The following is a 21,684-nucleotide window of genomic DNA, read 5'->3' on the forward strand; positions in this document are numbered from 1 at the left end:
AACACATTAAATCAGTGTTAATTTGCTAATCACACTACACTTGATTTGACACTTCACACCCCACTATCGCTTGTTCTTGGTTTGTTTGGCCAACATGTTAAAGTAGGTGTCTCACATGGGTACATTTTGAGTATGATCACCTACCTGCTCAATTCTTACTCATATAGTGGAATGTGTGCTCTATAGAGTAATGTAAAGGTTCTGTGCTTGTTGTGTTTTTTTTTTGGTGTATGCTACTTAAATAATGTTGTTAATGGCAACATACAATAAAATTAAAAAATAAACATCATTTGTCAACACTCAACAATACTAATGTACATTTGCCCTAAAAATATATTTTAAAAATGTAGTAACACAAAACAAAATACTTTTTCAAAATATGTGGTTTCAGCAAATTACTAAATCAAACTGCATTAAATAATTAAAAACTCAAAATGTATTATCTTTATCAATTCATTTTTAGATAGGCAAAAAAACTGCATAAAAAAAACGTAAACTCAGGCAACAGGAGGATACTGATTTGAAAGATGCCGGTAAATGAGAGCACAAAGTGTTTGCATTTGTATACAACAGTACAAAAAAAAAACAGATAAAAAAACATCACTTCAATTCTTTCAGGCCCATCCAGACAACAGCAAACCCCAGCAGGAAGAAGGCTACGTAGCCAAGTGCGGGCCCCGGACACTGATACTGCAGGTAAATAATGTCTAACATTGTTGCCTCTGCTTTCACCATTTAGAAGTACCAATGTCAAATTTGAAATGTTTGTCATTAAGCTCCAGCCAGGCCACAGCACCCATCACAGACCAAAAGACACTCCAGGCAACTTCAAGTTTTGTATTTGGCAGATGAAGGTAATTAAAGGGAAACATTAATTGTCTACCTGCAGACGAGATGTAAAAAGTAAAGATTAATGTTTATTGGTTTTATTTTTCAGGACCATCCTTGCCTTCCACACAAATTACGCCCTCAACACACCTACAGCAAGGCACTGGTCCAACAATGTCCTCTCTGAATCTGACTACTGGTCCAGAATCCCCACTTCTGGAAGGTGAGTCTGTGATTACAGAAAAGAGACAATTACACTGCACAATTCAACATTTCTAGGTGACAAATAAAGTTTCGTATATACATACTGTATTTTTTATGTCCAATAAATGGCTTGTAATTGAGTGCTTCCAGTGCTTAAATAGTAAGGTTTCTGTTATATTTCTTTAAGGATGAGTACTGTTGTGGGCAATTAAGGTACTGTTTATAGGTGAGGGGACACACACCAGCATGGGCACACACCATCTTGTTGTGTGTATTTCATACATTAAACAACCATTAGATTACCTTAAAAATGATAAACATGTCCAAACTAAACGAAAAACATATAAAGCTTCAAAAAATTAAATTTCATCACGTATCCAGTTAACATCCTACCTAGAATACATTTGTAACAACATTACTTTCTAAAAGTGTATTATGTTTCTACGGTCCAATAGTCCAAGCACATTGTCAAGCCAACTGTTACCTTTGCAAATGATGTGAGACACAGCTGTAGACCCTTTAAAACAACCAAAGGTAACTTAGATGTTCATATAATTTAGTTTTCAAACAGTAATTACAAATATCATTATAAAAACACATTTGTCAGGCTTACATCACCCCACAAACTCATACTCTGATGGTCATTTGTAAGTGTTCTGATTACTTAATGATGGGGTATCCATTAATGAAACCATTTGGATCACGTTAGTTTTTAACTTCATATAGATGCACTTGTTTATACTTTATTTAAAAAAAAAACACAAACCAACAGTAGAAAATATCAAGATATTTATAGATGTCTTGTCCCCCACAGTGGCTATTTTAAGATAGTGTTTTTATTGCCAAGTGAAGATGTTGCTCTTATTATGGCAAACATTTTTAACAGATCTCATAAATATAACTTGCATTTTTGTAAGTTACAAAAAATTGGTAGCTGCTCAGATCAGCTTAATTGCATACCACAGGTGCTTGTAAAGGGCGGGGTTTACACTGAACACAGAAAAAAAAGAGATTTGCCCCCCAGCACACTGCAGCAAAAACAATACTTAAATCCTACATGATAATAGCGATTCAGAGGTATTAGTTACATACATTTGCAAATATATGAATAAGCGCCAGGCCAATCGTCAAGGCTCCTCTATACTGGCGTCCCTAGCATTAAGGGGTTCACGTCCGAGAAGCAAGGCACCCCAAAAAAATTCCAACCAATTGGAATCAGAGCCAAAATCACTCCCAATGACATCACTAGTGATGTCAGTGGGGCCGGCTTCAGACGATAGGCGTTCCCATGGGAACGCCTCCGTCTGACAGGCACGCACCGGGCACGCACACCAAAGGGGGCATGCTGTCAATCAACATCGACAGCATGCCCCCTTTGGTGCGAGACCCGGAGCGATGGAGAGCCCGTCGCTCGCCGGGTCTCGCGCATGCGCACGACGGAGCTCCCTCCCTCGTGCGCATGCGCAGTGGGGGAAAATCGACCCACTTGCGAGCGTACTGCCACTCACGAGCGGGTCTGCATGACCCCCTGACTCCGGCTCGGGTTTTCCCGCCTGACTCGGAACTGAAATTGAGGCAAAACGTCATCATCCCGCCTTCCGGATCTCGCAGGTTTTGGATTCTATAAAAGGTCCCAGCGTCGGTGCCATTTCTCACTCCGGCTGTGGACAGTAAAGAGGGAGGTTGGGAGTTAGGGCTGGCTGGGCTGTGTTGTGTTGTGCTGTGCTGCTGTTGTCCATAGGGGCTGTGCCCACTCCTCCAAAGTCCATAGGGGCTGGCTGGACTGTGTTATGCTGCTGTTGTCCATAGGGGCTGGCTGGGCTGTGGTGTGCAGTCAGTTGTCCATAGGGGCTGTGTCCACTCCAAAAGTCTACAGGGGCTGGCTGGGCTGTGTTGTGCAGTGTCCCATAAAGGCTGTAGTCCTAAAGGGGTGCTGTAGTGTTGTCCAGGTGGTGATCTGTCATCAGGGGTGCTCCACCCAAGTGCCAAAAAAAGATTTATTTCTGTGTTTGTGAATTGTGTGCACTGTAGCTGCACATGCATCAACAAAGGAGCAGCGCCAAGCGTGCACCTGTGTCATAAGTAAAGGGCCGGCTGGCTCATCTGTTAAAGGGTGGTGTAACCCCCAAAGTGCGCTCCACAAAAAATAAACAATTCTTTTTTTCTGTGTTTGTGTGTGAAATGTATGCGCAGTAGCCGCACGTGTATCAACAAAGGAGCAGCGCCAAGCGTGCGCCTGTGTCATAAGTAAAGGGCCGACTGGCTCATCTGTTAAAGTGTGGTGTAACCCCCAAGTGCACTCCAAAAAAAAAAATTCTTCTTTTCTGTGTTTGTGAATTGTGTGCGCAGTAGCCACACGTGCATCAACAAAGGAGCAGCGCCAAGCGTGCGCCTGTGTCATAAGTAAAGGGCCGGCTGGCTCATCTGTTAAAGGGTGTTGTAACCCCCAAATTGCGTTCCACAAAAAATAAACAATTCTTCTTTTTTTTGTATTTGTGTGTGAAATATATGCGCAGTAGCGGCACGTGCATCAACAAAGGAGCAGCACCAAGCGTGTGCCTGTGTCATATGTAAAGGGCCGGCTGGCTTGTCTGTTAAAGGGTGGTGTAACCCCCAAAGTGCACTCCAAAAAAAATAAAAAATTCTTTTCTGTGTTTGTGAATTGTGTGCGCAGTAGCTGCACGTGCATCAACAAAGGAGCAGCGCCAAGCGTGCACCCGTGTCATAAGTAAAGGGCCGGCTGGCTCATCTATTAAAGGGTGGTGTAACCCCCAAAGTGCGCTCCACAAAATAAACAATTCTTTTTTTCTGTGTTTGTGTGTGAAATGTATGCACAGTAGCCGCACGTGCATCAACAAAGGAGCAGCGCCAAGCGTGCACCTGTGTCATAAGTAAAGGGCCGGCTGGCTCATCTCTTAAAGGGTGGTGTAACCCCCAAAGTACGCTCCTCAAAAAATAAACAATTATTTTAGGGTGGTGTAACCCCCAAAGTGCGCTCCGCAAAAAAGAAACAATTCTTTTTTTCTGTGTTTGTGTGTGAAATGTATGCACAGTAGCCGCATGTGCATCAACAAAGGAGCAGCGCCAAGCGTGTGCCTGTGTCATAAGTAAAGGGGCAGCTGGCTCGTCTGTAAAAGGGTGGTGTAACCCCCAAAGTGAACCCCCCCCAAAAAAAAAAATTCTTCTTTTCTGTGTTTGTGTGCGCCTTAGCCGCACGTATATATCAATATAACATAAATGGACAAAACTTTGTCCGATAAAAATAGAATAGGGAAAGATCAAGAACCACTTCCTCCTAGTGCTGAAGCTGCAGCCACTAGTCATGACATAGACAATAAAATGCCATCAATGTCGTCTGCCAAGATTGATGCCCAATGTCATAGTAGAGGGCATATAAAATCCCAAATGACAAAGTTCAGGAAAATTACCTTAAAAAAACATTTGAATCATCTGAGGAGAAACGTAAACTTGCTAATATGTCATTTACGACACGGAGTGCCAAGGAACGGCTAAGGTCTTTCCATATGTTCATGACTAGTGGTTCAGCTTCACATGACGATGGAAGCCCTCCTCCCACTACAAAAATCAAACGAGTTAAGCTGGCAAAAGCACAGCGAAGAACTGTGCGTTCTAAGAAGATATCACAAATCCCCAAGGAGAGTCCAAGTGTGGTGGCGGTTGCGATGCCTGACCTTCCCAACACTGGACAGGAAGAGGTGGCTCTTTCCACCATTTGCATGCCCTCTGCAAGTGCTGGAAGGAGCACCCACAGTCCACTTGCTGATATGCAAATTGAAGATGTCACTGTTGAAGTACAACAGGATGAGGATACTGGTGTAGCTGGCGCTGAGGAGGAAGTTGGCGAGGAGGATTCTGATGGTGATGTGGTTTGTTTAAATCAGGCTCTGGGGGAGACAGTTGTTGTCCATGGGATGAAAAAGCCCATCATGCCCGGGCAGAAGACCAAACATTCCACCTCTTTGGTCTGGCAATATTTCTATCCAAATCCAAACAACAACTGTCTTGCCATATGTACCATATGTAAAGATGAAATAAGTAGGGGTAGGGACGTTAACCACCTAGGAACATCCTCCCGTATACGTCACCTGCAGCGCGTTCATAAAAAGTTACTGTCAAGTTCAGAAACTTTGGCTAAGACCGTAAGCAGTCCAGGGACACCTAAATCCCTTTGTCCTGTTATATCCAAGCATCTGCAAACCACACCGTCAAATACCTCCTTGTCAATTTCCTCCTTAGTCAGGATCGGAAGTAGTCCTGCAGGCCATGTCACTGGCATGACTGACTCTCCTATCCGGGATTCCTCCAGAGGATCCTGCATTGCTACGCCTACTGCTGCCGCTGCTGCTGTTGCTGCTGGGAGTCATTCATCATCCCAGAGAGGAAGTAGGAACACCACTACTTTTACTAAACAATTGACCCTCCAACAGTCCTTAGCGAGGAGGATGAACTACGACAGCAGTCAACCTGAAGCAAAACGGATAACTGAGGCCTTGACTGCTATGTTGGTGTTAGACGTGCGTCCGGTATCTGCCATTAGTGCAGTGGGATTTAGACAATTGATGGAGGTAGTGTGTCCCCGGTACCAAATCCCGTCTAGATTGCACTTCACTAGGCAGGCAATACCGAGACTGTACAGAAATGTCAGAAACAGTGTCCTCAGTGTCCTAAAAAATGCGGTTGTACCCAATGTCCACTTAACCACGGACATGTGAACAAGTGGAACAGGGCAGACTAAGGACTATATGACTGTACAGCCCACTGGGTAGATGTATCACCTTACGCAGCAACAATAGCAGCGTCACCAGTAGCAGCATCTCAGAAACGCCAGCTCATTCCAAGGCAGGCTACACTGTGTATCACCAGTTTCAGTAAGAGGCACACCGCCGACAACCTCTTAGAGAAACTGAGGGAAATCATCGCCCATTGGCTTACCCCACTTAGACTCTCCTGGGAATTTGTGATATCTGACAACACCACCAATATTGTGCGGGCATTACATCTTGGCAAATTCCAGCACGTCCCATGTTTTGCTCACACAATAAATTTGGTGGTGCAGAATTTTCTGAAAAACGACAGGGGCGTGCAATGGAGACGCTTTGGGTGGCCCAAAAAATTTCTGCCCACTTTTGCCATTCAGCGACTGCGTGCCGAAGACTGGAGCGCCAGCAAACACTCTTGAACCTGCCCCGCCATCACCTGAACCAAGAGGTTCTGACACGGTGGAACTCAACCCTCTATATGCTTCAGAGGATGGAGGAGCAGCAAAAGGCCATTCAAGCCTAAACATCCACCTATGACATAGGCAAAGGAGGGAGTATGCACCTGACTCAAGCGCAGTGGAGAATAATTTCCATGTTGTGCAAGGTTCTCCAGCCCTTCGAACTTGCCACACGTGAAGTCAGTTCAGACACTGCCAGCTTGAGACAGGTCATTCCCCTCATCAGGCTTTTGCAGAAGCAGCTGGAGAAAGTGAAGGAGGAGCTAAAACGGAGCGATTCCGCTCTGAATGTGGGAATTGTGGATGAACCCCTTCATTCACTTTGCCAGGATTCCAGGGTGGTCAATCTGTTGAAATCAGACCACTACATTTTGGCCACCATGCTCAGTCCTAGGTTTAAAGCCTATGTGGTGTCTCTCTTTCCAGCCGAAATAAGCCTGCAGAGGTGCAAAGACCTGCTGATGAAAACACTGTCAGCTGAAGCGGAACGTGACACGTCAACAGCTCCTTCTTCATTTTCTCCCGCAACTGGGGCTGCCAGGAAACAACTTAGGTATCCTAAGCAACCCGTTGGTGGTGATGCAGGGCAGGCAGGAACAAGTTTGGACATCAGGTCCGGACTGAAGGACCTTTCAACAATTTCTGACATGTCTAGTGTCACTGCATATGATACGGTCACCATTGAATGGTGGAGGATTACATCGGTGACAGCATCCAAGTAGGTATGTCAGACAGTCCGTACCTGTAGTGGCAGGAAAAAGAGGCAATTTGGAGGTCCCTGTACAAACTGGCTCTATTTTACCTGAGTTGCCCCCCCACCAGTGTGTACTCCGAAAGAGTGTTTAGTGCAGCCGGGAACCTTGTCAGCGAAAGGCGTAGGAGGTTGCTTCCACAAAATGTGGAGAAGATGATGTTCATCAAAATGAATTTTCAACTCTTCCAGGGAGACCAGCCTCCAGAACGTACAGAGGGACCTGCGGTGGTGGATTCCAGTGGGGACGAATTAATACTCTGTGAGGATGAGGATGTACACAACACTGGTGAGGGTGAGGAATCAGTGGATAAGGAGGATGAGGACGACATCTTGCCTCCATAGAGCCAGTTTGTGCAGGGACAGATTAATTGCCAGCTTGTTTTATGGGGGCCTAAATGAACCAATCATTTCAGCCACAGTCGTGTGGCAGACCCTGGAATGATTGGTTTGTTAAAGTGTGCATGTCCTGTTTACACAACATTACCCAAGGACAATTCCATCTTGTACCTCTTTTTTTTCTTAGCATTATACTTTTTTTTTAAATAAAATACAGATCCTAAACACAAAACACAGAACCCAAAACACGGAAGGGTGGTTTTGGCAAAACCAATCCAGATCCAAAACACGAAGAAAGATCCAGATCCAAAACACAAAACATGAAAAGTGGCCGGTGCACACCCCTAATGCCAAATATGTGTAGATTTACATTACATTTTATTGATTAAACTCAATGTTCATTGCTAAACACATTTGAGCCACAAAGGGGACTGTGCATGTTGCCTTGGTAAACCAAACACACTGTTTAAGGTTTGAAGAGTTATTTTTAAATGGCATTAAAAATTATAATTTAGTCAAAAAATAATTACCTTATTGCCACAATCATATTTCTGAGGATTATAAGATAAAAAAATAATGGTTGATAATACATTAAACAAAAAAGACAGCACTTCACTAATATTAATCGATTTTAGATTGTAAGTGAGCATTTTACTAATGGATAATATATCAGCCAAACAAAACTAACCAAAAATGTGGTTTGTCTTTTCATTATTTGAAATTAAGCGGAAAAATTGTGGTATCACAAGTCTAAAATATTGGGGTAGGTAAGACCACACTGACAATTACTTAAAGAGAAAAATTGAAGTTAGCCAAACTATTGCACCATAGCAGACGAATATTAGAATGCTGCTATATCAAATGAGGTTGCTTGACAAGGAGAAGTCCTCCACAACTAAGCAAACCTACGGTAAATCAAATTATGCTGACACATTTAATGGGGCACACATGGATAAGACCTTACATTTGACATGTTGTACTTTAACTTTAAAACATGTGTCCACTACTGACAACATTAAATGTCAAATTACAAATGTGAATTGATATTTTAAAGCCTTAAACAGGGGCAGGTAACTACACACAAACCAAACAAAAAACTTACCCTGGAAATGCTGAGTGATGAGCTGGAGCCTAATCTGCCTCCCACTCTTTGTGCTCAAATTGTCACCAGATACAACAGAGTCCCCTGCTAGCTCACTGTCTAAAGCATAATTATGCTCAGCAGGAGAATCTGGAAGTGACAACGGAGTCAGAAGCCAACTCAAACACCCATACCCAGCATCACCTGAAAGTAAAAAAAAAAGTAAACACATTTTAGTTTTTAACAAACATATACATATACATTTTCAGAAAAGAAACACTGACAAAGGTACTGATCCAGCAACGATCCCTCCGGCATTTGTCCGGCCTCAAAACGTGCATGAAGGGATGATTGCCTGAGGATGAAGGCATCATGACATGAGCCAGGTTAACCGACTACAACACATTTTTATTTTAGCATCACAAACCACCTGCACATTTGTGGAATGTACATGATGCCTATTGAGGTAAATGTGCACACGCCCTCTAGGTGGTCTCAGCTCACTGTGTGTGTAGTCAATAGCGCCCAAGACATTTGGCATGCGTGCCATGTTATGAAAAGCTACCCTGACTGCATGCTACTGTGTGTTGTGGCTAAGGAAGCAGATGCAGGAATCAATTAGTGGTTGGAATGCCACCAGTACCTGGTTGAAGTACCTTGAAAATATGGACTGGGATATACTGAGAACTCTACCAGTGACAGACTGAAAATTCCCAGTAGCCAAAAAAGTGCAGCACAGCCAGAAGCTTATGCAGGCCTGAGACAGAGTGTGAACGTGCTGTGTTAGGGTCTAGGTCCTGCTTGACTCGCTCATACAGATTGAATATGTTGTTACAATTCAGCCAGAACATCTGTATGACCTCAACATCAGCCAATGCGTTCAGGATCAAACGCCTCCTAAAAAGCCATGGCTATTGGAAAAGTCTATTTTGGAGTGAGTTTGAGAAACTCCCGTGCAAGTTCCAAAACTCGAATCTTGGTAAATTTGCGAGTTGTATTAGTTTCTATGGGAAGTACTTGTGAGTTTTGACGATGGTGTATTTTGGCGAGTTTTGAAAACTCATGCGAGTTTTGATGTCTGTTTAGTGCGAGTTCACTTGTGTTTGCCCTTAGTAAATTTGCCAGCCGGGAAAAAAGGCTAAACTCGGGTGAGAATGCAAACTCACGCAAACTCGATTCTTTGTAAATTTACCCCCTGTAATCTGTCCTTTTTACCACTTCAGATTTCTCTCTAATGAATACACATGTGTCATATTGGTGAAGTCATCTATAATCAACACAAAGTATCTGTATCTACTCACAAACTTTACTTCTATTGGACCACACACATCTGAATGTACTATTTCAAGTGGTTTTGTAGGTCTGTTTGTTGACTTTGGAAATGGCTGATGACTTTGTTTCCCCACAATGGGGATATGGGTTTCTTTGCATTAGTCATTAACATTCCTGTGACCATCCCGCTGTGTAGCTTCTGAAAATTGTCATATTCAAGCTGCCCAAATCTTCTATATCAGAGTATTAATGACTTTTGCTCTTATCCCAATTTTTAAGCAAGCTGTAATTGTCCCAACTCTAGTAGCTGTAAGGACTTGATTGCCAATTCCTTTGATAGTGATAGGGTCACATTTGGTTAACTTAGTGAACCATTCCTCATTGAAGTTGAAATGCCTTGTTACACCTGAATCAGTATACCAGTACTCATTTCTGTGGCTATCTGTAACATTCAGGGCTTACTATTCTCTGCTGTTGCATTTCTTGGTCTGTATATGATTCTATGCTGTCTTCACTCTGTGTTCTTATGCAGCTTCTGTGCACTGATTAGCTGATGTGCTGACACACTGTGCTGTAAACATTCTGTGCTGTAAACACTCTGTATTCTTATGTAGTGTGCACTACACATATGCCTAAGATGGCATCTGTATGCTGCTTTGGGCATCTCTAATAGCTTGTGTTTCTGGCTCTGTGGGTGCCTGGGCCCATAATCTGTTGGAAATCATGTGAAATCATGTGTATGCAGGGTATACTTGCCTACTTTTGAAAATAACATTTCAGGTAGATTGTGAAAGCAACACCTATGAGAGTGGAGATAATGTGGACTGTGTACTGCTACATCTGAGAGGCGTGCCAAAGCGGTTAGTAAGATCTACTTGTTGATGAAAGCACATTGATTCTTCTCAGGGCTTGCTCATGTACTGTGTTTTACAAAGGGTTCCATATAAGTGAACCTTATATGAAAATGCATGTAGCCATAGGGATCAATGCAGGGAAATGGTACTGATTACACCATTTGAATGTATATATCTCTGATTTCTTTTTTTCCAAGTATATAACAGCTACATAATGGGGGTAAGGTGCAATCAGGGAGATTGCTAGACACTTCAGAGAGTCAGGGAAATTGTTACTGTTTCAGGGAGTCTCCCTGGCAATGAGGGAGAGTTGGCAAGTATGATACAGGTGTTGATATTAGAATCGTGAAGAGACGCTTAGTATGCAGAGTCCCACCACTATATGGGTGCTCCACTTCTGCTTTCTATCTGATATTCTAAGAACATTGCAGAGGATCCTAGTAGATTATGGCAATGAGAGAGTGAACCGGTAGTGTCTATGTGAGAAGGGGTAGAGGTGTGTGGTCTTTCATCAGTACAACATGTAGCGGATTGTGGTGTTTACTCCTTCTCTCTGGGTCCCATAGCATGAGAACCCAGACGTGTCATTGTGATGATGGCCATTTTACCTGTGCTTGTTCACATCAAAACCAGTTTATATATGTTAAGAGTGGCAGCCATTTTGTGCCAGCCATTATTTTCATACAGTGACCTGCCCTGGATCTATATCTTCCTACCCCCTGTAATAAATCTACTTGATTATTCCATTTACAAAGGCTGTTATATTATGTAATGTTACTGTGTGTATGAGGCTCTGCTACAACCAATGTGAATAAAGCACATGAAATCATTGCCACAGGAGAAGGAGGATCTGCTGGAGCTGTCGTCTCAGCTGTAAAGTACCATCTACACCCAACTTATCTGTGCCCATTAAAACACCCTTGGTATCACAGATCCACCCCTGCTGTGTCTGCTAGTTGCCTTTGGTACTTCATACTGCACTTCTCATTTCATACCTTGGAATGGTTAACTTAGTTATTTCAGTCATTTAGTTTTTCTAGTTCTGTGTAACTGACTGTATAAACCAGAGTTTATGTTTATGTCCTGGGGACAACCAAGTACCAGCAAATATATTGTTCCATGGGAAAAGGTAATTGCTATAGGGATGGGCTTCTCCAAGATCAGTTGTGATGATTTATTGAATGCAAGAGTTTTGTAAACTCTTACAGGATTTGTGCAGTGGAGTCATGTGATTGCCTGTAGTGTCAGGTTGGCCACTCAATGAAAGCTCTTGCAACCGAGCAGCCAAGGAAACAGTGAGATGAACTCCATGAAGCGTATTTGTGCCCAATGATCCTAACACTGCTGTAGCAATAGTAGGCAGCCCTCCCCTGTTTGTTCAAATAACCACTCCTATGAAGAAGAACTGAGGTGCATACTGCCAGTGGAGCTTTTGGAAGTCATTGGTGTGCATGACAACGAGATGCCTTCAGCGGGATGCAGTCACAATGTTGACATCAAAATATTGACAGTTATGTCATTGTTGAAATGTCAACAGGCAACACAATTAACATCCTCAGAATGTCGACATCAGGGTTAAGCTGCAGGACAGGAGGGTTAGGTTTAGGCACTAGGGGAGGTTAGGATTTGGCACTAGGGAGGGGTTAGGTTTAGGCTGCAGGGTGGGTTAGGGTTTGGCACTAGGTAGAGGTTAGGGGTAGGCTGCAGGGGGGTTATGGTTAGGCACTAGGAGGAGGTTAGGGTTAGGCTGCAGGGGGAAGGTTAGGCACTAGGAGGAGGTTAGGGTTTGGCACTAGGAGGTTAGGGTTTGGCACTAGGTAGAGGTTAGGGGTAGGCTGCAGGGGGGTTATGGTTAGGCACTAGGAGGAGGTTAGGGTTAGGCTGCAGGGGGAGGGTTAGGCACTAGGAGGAGGTTAGGGTTAGGCTGCAGGGGGAGGGTTAGGCACTAGGAGGAGGTTAGGGTTTGGCACTAGGGAGAGGTTAGGGTACAGAGGGGTTAGGGTTAGGCACTAGGTAGAGGTTAGGGATAGGCTGCAGTGGGGGTTATGGTTAGGAACTAGGAGGAGGTTAGGGTTAGGCTTTAGGGGGAGAGTTAGGCACTAGGAGGAGGTTAGGGTTTGGCACTAGGGAGAGGTTAGGGTGCAGGGGCGTTAGGGTTAGGCACTAGGGAGAGGTTAGGTTTAGGCTGCAGGGGGGTAGGCACTAGGAGGTTAGGGTTGAGCTGCAGGAGGGGGAGAGGGATTACGGTGTGGGGAAGAATATACCATGTAACAACCGTTCCATCATATCTCTGCCAGAAATGCTGGGAACCGGTAGCCAACACTGGAGCAGATAAGTCACTCTTAGACCACCAGGAATTGTTTGTTGATATTCTATCATATCAATATTTCAGCAGGGTACACATGATGAATGTCGACATGAAGAATATCAATCTTATATTCCACACCCGCCTAACAATCTGTTGAGTATAAAAATGATTTTGCCTACAGTATAAATGTTCTACTGTATATATGTTTAGATTTTATGTTAAATAAAAATAATAATAATAATAATAATAATAATAATAATGTGTGTTAAATGTGTTCAAATCAATGCAGATTGACAAATGTAAGTTCACTAATATGTAGTGTGTTTATGGTTTTACCTCCCAGGTTATACAGTTATAACAATCTTTTCAAAATAATAATGTAATTGTCCCACACTTCTATCAACAGACTCTTCACACAGAGGGGGTCATTCAGACCCACTCGCGAGCAAAGGTCGCTCGCAAGCGGGTCGATGTTGTGCGAATGCGCACGATGGCGGGAGTTCCTTTGTGCGCATGCGCGAGACCCGGTCTCGCACCAAAGGGGGCGTGCTGTCGATGGTGACTGACAGCACGCCCCCTTTGGTGGGCGTGCTGGGGGCGTGGCTGCCAGACGGAGGCGTTCCCATGGGAACGCCTACCGTCTGGGTCCGGCCCCACTGACATCACTAGTGAAGTCAGTGGGAGTGATTTTGGCCAAAATCACTCCAGGGCTTGGGGCAGTGAGACCCTACCGCAGGGTCTCGTTGCAAGCCCGATGGTCGCGACGGTCTTTGACCATCGCGACCATCATCATGGACGCTCGCATAAGCTGTGGGTGGTAACCCACAGCTATGTGAGCGTCCAAAAGGCCGCTTCACATTTAAATAGGACGGCCCTGATTCAGAGCGAGCGCTCTGGTCAGAGCGTTCAGCTCTGAATCAGGCCCAGAGAACCCCCAGCAATGCCAATGGAGCCTCAGATGAAGACGGATCTGATGAGTCCACAGTTACACCAAGAGACAATGAAAGCAAAAGGAAATCCTTACACATAAGTTTTCATTTACAGGACCATTATGGCAACATGCTGCAGAGACTACAGTAGGAGCCATTGCTGCACCTCCAGAGGGAGATGAGGACATCATCATTATCCTCCATGTCAGCGACATTGATTACCGTATGCACTACACGCACATCATGAAAGCCAGACACGTCACAGGCTCAGCATGAAGTCTCTCTGCCCCCACGACAGAACCCCAGTATTGATATCACAGCTGCAGTTGATTAGTTTAGATATCCAGCAGGAGTTCATGCATGCCCAAAATCATCACATGTGTCAAACTAATACCCACTCACAAAGGTGGTTACAATGCAATATCATTCAACCAAATAACAAAATCATATTTCCAAAGCCCTTGAGAGAATAGAGACACATTTATTACAGATTAGTGGAAAATTACAGAGTTTGACATGGATAAAAAAAGAATACAGAGCTCCTGTCATAGAGTCTCCAAAAAGACTAAAGTTACAAACCAGATGCTCTGCATCATATAGGTATTTGCTAATCCAAAAATACATACAATAAAATATTCATCACATGATCTGCTCTATAAACACAGACATGGAGGCTGAAGACTCCTGTATAGATTCAGGTCCCACCAATCAGCAGAGGGTCATTTGAAAAAGCGGGGGGGGGTGGCCATTTCAGGAGACTTGCCCTTGTGGGGCCGGGAGTGGCATACAATTTTTGGGAGGCTCCCTGCAGTCCCAGGAGAGTAGGCAAGTATGGTGAAGAGTGACAAGGAGAGCTTGCCCAGCCCCAAAACAGCCATTGCAATCATGCTGAGGCTTGGGGGTACTGCTTGCAATTATGCAGGACTCATTCTACACATGTGCAGGTACCCCACCATCAGAGATGTATGTAAAGCATCGGGTTTACATACAACTCTGAATCAGACCCAGTATGTGTGCTGGTGGTGGTTAGTCCACACTTGCAGGGCTGTAAGTTCATACCAAGGGTGAGATAGTTGTTGTTGCCCTCCATCTGATTGCAGTCACTTTCAACACCCCAGACCCAGCAGCACTCACACACACTCCCCCTAAACCACATTAACTTCCAACACTGCAGCAGCACCCACACTCTCCCCCTGCATTCACTGCCAATACCCCAGCAGAACCCATGCACTCTCCCCCCTGCATTTACTGATAACATCCTAGCAGCACCCAGACACACACTCTCCCTTGCATTCACTGCCAATACCCCAGCAGCACCCAGGCACACTTTCTCCCCTACATTCACTGCCAACACCCCAGCACCACCCACTCACACTCTACCCCCATACATTCACTGACAACACCCCAGTAGAACTCACACACTCTCCTCCCCCTGCATTCACTGCCAACACCCCAGCAGCACCCAGGAACACACCACCCCCCCTGTATTCACTACTAACACCCTAGCAACACCCAGACACATAACTTCCCCCATGCAGTTTAAAAATACATAAATATATGACCCAAAGTAGGTGCTATTATCATGTATCACTATGACCACCAGAACAGAGATGCCTTGCCGGGGCCAGGTGACTTACCATATATTTGCAAATGTATGCGACTGAGATCTCTGCATTTGTATTATCAGGTAGAATGTAAATTTCTTTGTGATGTCCTATTTGCAGTGTGCTATGGGAATTTTTAGCTGGTTTTTTTTCTAGTCTAGATTAACCCCTCCCTTACATGCACTTGTGATGGGCTAATAAATTGAATTGAGCAACTTCCTTTCTGTGTATCATGAATGGGAACAGTAGTTGGAGTGTATGCTGATCATTGTAGTGCCATACTGAAGGATCTTGGGGTGCTTCCAATTAAGTTAGCTCTCAATGTACAAATACAGGTTGAGTCTCCCATATCCAAATATTCCGAAATACGGAATATTTTTGGCATGACTGAGATAATGATACCTTTGATTTTGATGGTTCAATGTACACAAACTTTGTCTAAGGTACAAATTATTAAAAATATTGTATAAAATTGTGTGTATAAGGTGTACATGAAACATAAATTTATTTCATTTCTGTACACAAACTTTGCTTGAGCGACAAAATTATTGAAAATAATGTATAAAATTACCTGCAGGCTGTGTGTATAAGGTGTATATAACACATAAATGCATTCTGTGCGTATATTTGGATCCTATTCCCAAGATATTTCATTATGGTATACAAATATTTCAAACTACGGAATATTCCGTTATCCAAAATACCCCTGGTCCCAAGCATCTTGGATATGGGAGACTCAACCTGTACATAAATATATGACCCAAAGTAGGTGCTATTTTCATGTAGTGGTAGGACCACCAGAACAAAGATACCTTGCAGGGGACTGGTGGCTTACCATATATTTGCAAATGTATGCAACTGAGGGCCTGATTCAGACTCGGTCGCAAGGCTGCGTTCGCATGCAGACGTCCGCAGTCAAAGTATGCAAATCCCGCGATCGTTAGCAAGGTATTAGCACGCCGTTTTGCCGAGCAATCGCTGTATGAAATTAGATGCCCACCAGCCTGACACAAGACGCCCACTTTCCCTTAGTAACATACGTCATCTCCAGAAAGTGTATTAAACAATCGGTAACATGGGATGACATCAGACCAATCCCATACTCACCACTCGTGGTTGACCATACCCTACCGCAAGCACTGCGAGTGCTGCTGTGTTTAATTCAGCCATGTGATGTGTATACTGACGATGCGTCTTAATTATGCACGCCCCTGAAATGGCGATCCAATTCACAGACACGCCTGCGTTCGCACCACCACACCCCAATTACCATCGACCACCCCCTGTCACCACCCACAAACGGCACGTCATGTCACTCATGCTTGTGGAGTGTCTGTTTACTGGCTGTGATCATTTCCCGATCGCAGTGACTGGTTCGCACAAGTGCACTGCGTCTTGTACGCATGTGCAGATTGCTACCATTGGCAGGCTGTATGCAAACGCAGCCTTGCGACCAGGTCTGAATCAGGCCCGGAGATCTCTGTGTTGCTATTATCAGGTATAATGTAAGTCTCTTTATGATGGCCTATTTGCAGGGTGCTGGGGGAAATATTGTGCTTTTTTTTCTAGTCTAGATTAACCCCTCCCCTACATGCACCTGTCATGGGCTTATAAATTGATCTGAGCAAGTTCCTTTCTGTGTATGCTGCCTGGAAGAGCAGAACTGAGTAAACTAAGAATACAGTAGCATATTGAATAAATAAATTAAAATAAGTAAAAATAAAGGGGTTTGGTATATTTTGTCAACGTTCACCATTTAGATATTCATAATGTCGATATGAAAATGTCAATATGGTTAGCATGTGGACATACAGCATGCTAACATGTCTGGTGACATGTTGACATGGTGATAATGTTGACACGTGGCTTTTAGTCTACCCTAACGCTAACGTCAGCATTTTCACTATGTTGATATCTTCTCCGTGGTGACATTTTGCAAATGTCAACATGTTGGCTGTCAACATTTTGGCCCTGTGGACATCATCATTTTCAACATTCTGGTGTTGATATTATGAATGTCGACCTTGTGAATGTCAACTCTCTGGTTGCATATCAAAATATGTATACATGACTTATAAAATAGAAAGACACATAACTCTAGGACATTGTCACAAAACGTAATATATATCCCTAAAACCACTATTGTACAAGCATAAATTCATCACACGAATTTGGGCTGAGAGACAAAACAAAGAAGGACAGACTTCACCACAAAGATATCTGATATTTCAATGCTGTGACACTTCAAACAGATAGTTTAGTGGTTTGAAGCCTCCAACCTGTACACACACTTTGAACACTAAGGCTGGGATGTACTAAATGGAATATGCAATAAAAACCCAGTTTTCAGGGTTTTACCGCATTTTCCAAATGTACAGCCATGGTCAAAAGTTTTGAGAATGACACAAGTATTGGTTTGCACAAAGTTTGCTGCTTCAGTGTTTTTAGACCTTTTTGTTAGATGTTACTATGGTATACTGAAGTAAAATTACAAGCATTTCATACGTGCCAAAGGCTTTTATTGACCATTACATTAAGTTTATGCAAAGAGTCAATATTTGCAGTGTTGACCACCCAAAATTTAGATGTTTTTGTTCCCCGAGCCACTTAGTTATCACTTTTGCCTTATGGCAAGATGCTCCATCATGCTGGAAAAGGCATTGTTCATCACCAAACTGTTCTTGGATGGTTGGGAGAAGTTGCTCTTGGAGGATGTTTTGGTATCATTCTTTATTCATGGCTGTGTTCTTAGGCAAAATTGTGAGCGAGCCCACTCCCTTGGCTGAGAAGCAATTCCACACATGAATGGTCTCAGGATGCTTTACTGTTGGCATGACCATGGCCATGAAACTCCCCAGACCTTAATCCCATTGAGAACTTGTGGTCAATCCTCAAGAGGCGGGTGGCCAAACAAAAACCCACAAGTTCTGACAGACTTCAAGCATTGATTAGGAAAGAATGGGCGGCAATCAGTCAGTATGTGGCCCAGAATTTGATTGACAGCATGCCAGGGTTAATTGCAGAGGTCTTGAAAAAGAAGCAAGAGCAACTTCTCCCAACCATCCAAGAACAGTTTGGTGATGAACAATGCCTTTGCCATAAGGCAAAAGTGATAACTAAGTGGCTCGGGGAACAAAAACATCTATATTTTGGGTGGTCAGCACTGCAAATATTGACTCTTTGCATAAACTTATCAATAAAAGCCTTTGACACTTATGAAATGCTTGTAATTTTACTTCAGCAAACCATAGTAACATCTGACAAAAAGGTCTAAAAACACTGAAGCAGCAAACTTTGTGAAAACCAATACTTGTGTCATTCTCAAAAGCTTTGGCCATGGCTGTACTATTGGGTGGCCACCAGGGCTGTGATGCAGAGGGTAATGCCAGGTTTTGCTAGCGTTATCCTATAGAAGCCTATGGGCTTCTACCACATCGTGCTGGAATGAGGGATCCCTCCCAGCATGCGCCACAGCCGCCACATCTCTTTGTGCATGCGCAGATGGACTCCCGGACCATAAACCCGGTAGTCCAGGGCACAGCACTGATTGCAAAGGACAGCTCTTATTGGAAGAGCTGTCCTTTGCGGTACTGTTAGTACATATGCGATGAGTAGGGATGCAATGTCGGGCAGGATGTACCGCACAATGGGCCTGATTCAGAGCCGTTCGCTATTTGCGCTCGCTCGTTCAAAAACAAGGGCTGGCTATTCAAATGATCAGTTCGCAAATTGCAGTCTGTTCCCACCTCTAAGTTTGAATGAGCGAGCAAAACATACGCTCGTTTATTTGTTAAAAACGCCCCCTGGCCGCACGCACCATACGTCATGTCCGCTATTTATTAGATTAATCGAGTACATCGACCAGCGTATGAACTGCTCGCTATTCTTGTGGTTGGTTTTTGCTACCACAAACTTGCGAGCAGTTCTGGCTAGAAAATAACCCAGTGACGTGGTCAATGATGCTGCTGTATTAATTATGCACACCCATAAAACGCCCGTTTTGACCTTTAAGCACGCCTGCGTTCGGATCTCCACTCCCCATTTTCAAGCACCTTCCCCTGTTACCACCCACATACGCCTCATTCTGTCACTCAAAATAGCAGGCATTCGCTATATTGCGAGCACATGAATTTCGGCCGCACTGACTGGTTCGCGCATGCGTATAACGATCCGTACGCATGCGCAGATGTGCGAACATCGCTCGGAACGAGCGTACTGCCGCTAGCGAGTGGCTCTGAATGAGGGCCAATGTTAGTACATCCTGCCCTAAGGGCCTCATTTATCAATGAGTTTTATCACCCACTATGTCACGACCCTGTCTGGTTTTTACCTTTTGCCTGTTGACTTTCCACTGCCAGCTGGCTCCATGGATCTGTGTGTGTGATTGCCTGGAGGATCTGTTCTGGTCATGCTGGCTGCTACATTTCTCTGTGTGCATTCCCTTCCACACTGATTGTCCACCTGAGCCTCCTCTGTCTGTGAGCATTGCTAGCCCTGATTGGAGTCACAGGTGTGGTTCTGATTCTCAGTGCTGCAGAGATGAATACTCCCTCTGCATGTTGTGCCTTCCACCACTCAGAATGCTACTGCCAGACCACCTGTCCTTATCCACCAATTGCTGCCAGACCCAGTGTATATATATCCACCCCTGATAGCATTCTGGGCCTGAACATCTCGTATTCCTGTGTTGTATAGTTCATGCTGTTTCTGCGTTCTAGTGTATCCCCGAAACCTGCTACAGCAACCCCTGGTGCAATCCAGAAAACCTGTTACAGCTATACCTGGCAATCCAGTAAACATGCTGGCAGCAACCCCCGGTGCATCCCGAAAACCTGCTACAGTAATACCTGGCATCCAGACGTCCTGTTACAGCAATACCTGGCCTGTGCTCTGCTGCTACTCCTACTCCTGGTTGGTCCCTGGCACTCTGTAAACCTGCATCGTGTCACCCTGCCTTGCTTCCTGCTGTGGATCAACTCCTGCTCCTTTTACCTACCTACTCCCTCCCTGAACCTAAAATTCCCAGACCCATCCATTCCTTCCTGAACCTGTTATTCCCTATTACTCAATCCAGCCTGCACCTGAGTTCCAGTCTTTGTCACAGAAATTCCAGATTACCTTGTTTAGCCCTCGTCTCAGCATTACCTGACTTCCCTTCAGCCATTGTCACATTATTCCAGTCCAGAGTCAAGTTCCTGTCATATCAGTTCAGTCCATGTTGCTCCAGTCCAGAGTCAAGTTCCAAGCTCATCAGTTCAGTCCACATTATTCCAGTCCAGAGTCAAGTTCTTAGTTCATCAGTTCAATTCAACAAGTCTTCCTGCCGGTCCCAGTCCGATTCCTCCATTTCCTGTCATTTATCATCAAAGGCAGTTTTCACTGCTACACAAGTCTTGTAAATAGAGCTATCTACGTCATCTGTGGTTCCAGTCATGCCGGTCTCCGTTGAATCCCGATCACCACCTGAGACAGGTAACTCGCAGACACCATTTGTGACAGAATGTTCAGGCCCAACGATGGTGGCAGATCAAGCACATAATAAGGGACTAGATGCTTTCCGTAACCTGGTCGCCAGCTTGGATTCACAGGAGGCCGTACAGCATCAATCGCTACAGCTTTTTCAAATCCTGAATAACCGGCTAGATGTTACCCAAACCTTACCTGAACCCCTAACTACCTTCCATCGACTGCTGGAACAGCTTCAGGCTCTACTCAGCAAAATTTTTCAGATCATTCCTGAATTTCTTAGAGCTGCCTCTGTCTCGACTAAAACCCCTGCCTTGGAATCCCTAAGAAACAAGGATTCTTCTGAACCAAGTAATGTCAGACATCGTAGTTACCCATGCCCCAAGCTCTCTTTGGCCGAACGCCAGCGGTGCAAAGATTTACAGCTCTGCCTCTATTGTGGGAGTTCTGACCACTTCATTAAAGACTGTTTCCTTTGCAACTCCAGCAGTGGTTCCAAGTGTCAACGTCTCAGTGCCCGTTCCGGCCCCAGCCCGGAATTTGCCCGTTCTGGTCCCAGCCCGGATTCTGCCCGTTCCGGTCCCAGCCCGGATTTTGCCCATTCCGGTCCCAGCCCGGATCCTGCCCGTTCCGGTCCCAGCCTGGAATTTGCCTGTTCCGGTCCCAGCCCGGATTCTGCCCGTTCTGGTCCCAGCCCGGATTCTGCCCGTTCCGGTCCCAGCCCGGATCCTGCCCATTCCGGTCCCAGCCCGGATCCTGCCCGTTCCGGTCCCAGCCCGGATTCTGCCCGTTCCGGTCCCAGCCCGGAT

At 44.6% G+C, this 21,684-nt stretch overlaps 1 long non-coding RNA gene across 1 annotated transcript; it reads right to left on the reverse strand.

Annotated features, from left to right (window-relative positions):
• Nucleotides 1-535: 535 nt before the first annotated feature.
• On the reverse strand, nt 536-19,800 carry LOC148507870 (uncharacterized). The gene is made up of 5 exons (XR_015869660.1): nt 19,740-19,800; nt 8,464-8,646; nt 7,892-7,912; nt 979-1,057; nt 536-883 (listed from the first exon to the last, which is right to left on the reverse strand). It is a non-coding gene; the product is annotated as an uncharacterized LOC148507870 (long non-coding RNA).
• Nucleotides 19,801-21,684: the final 1,884 nt, after the last annotated feature.

This window comes from Taudactylus pleione, unplaced genomic scaffold (assembly GCF_031769625.1).
Source record: "Taudactylus pleione unplaced genomic scaffold, aTauple2 ptg000381l, whole genome shotgun sequence".
Taxonomy (NCBI): Eukaryota; Metazoa; Chordata; class Amphibia; order Anura; family Myobatrachidae; genus Taudactylus; species Taudactylus pleione.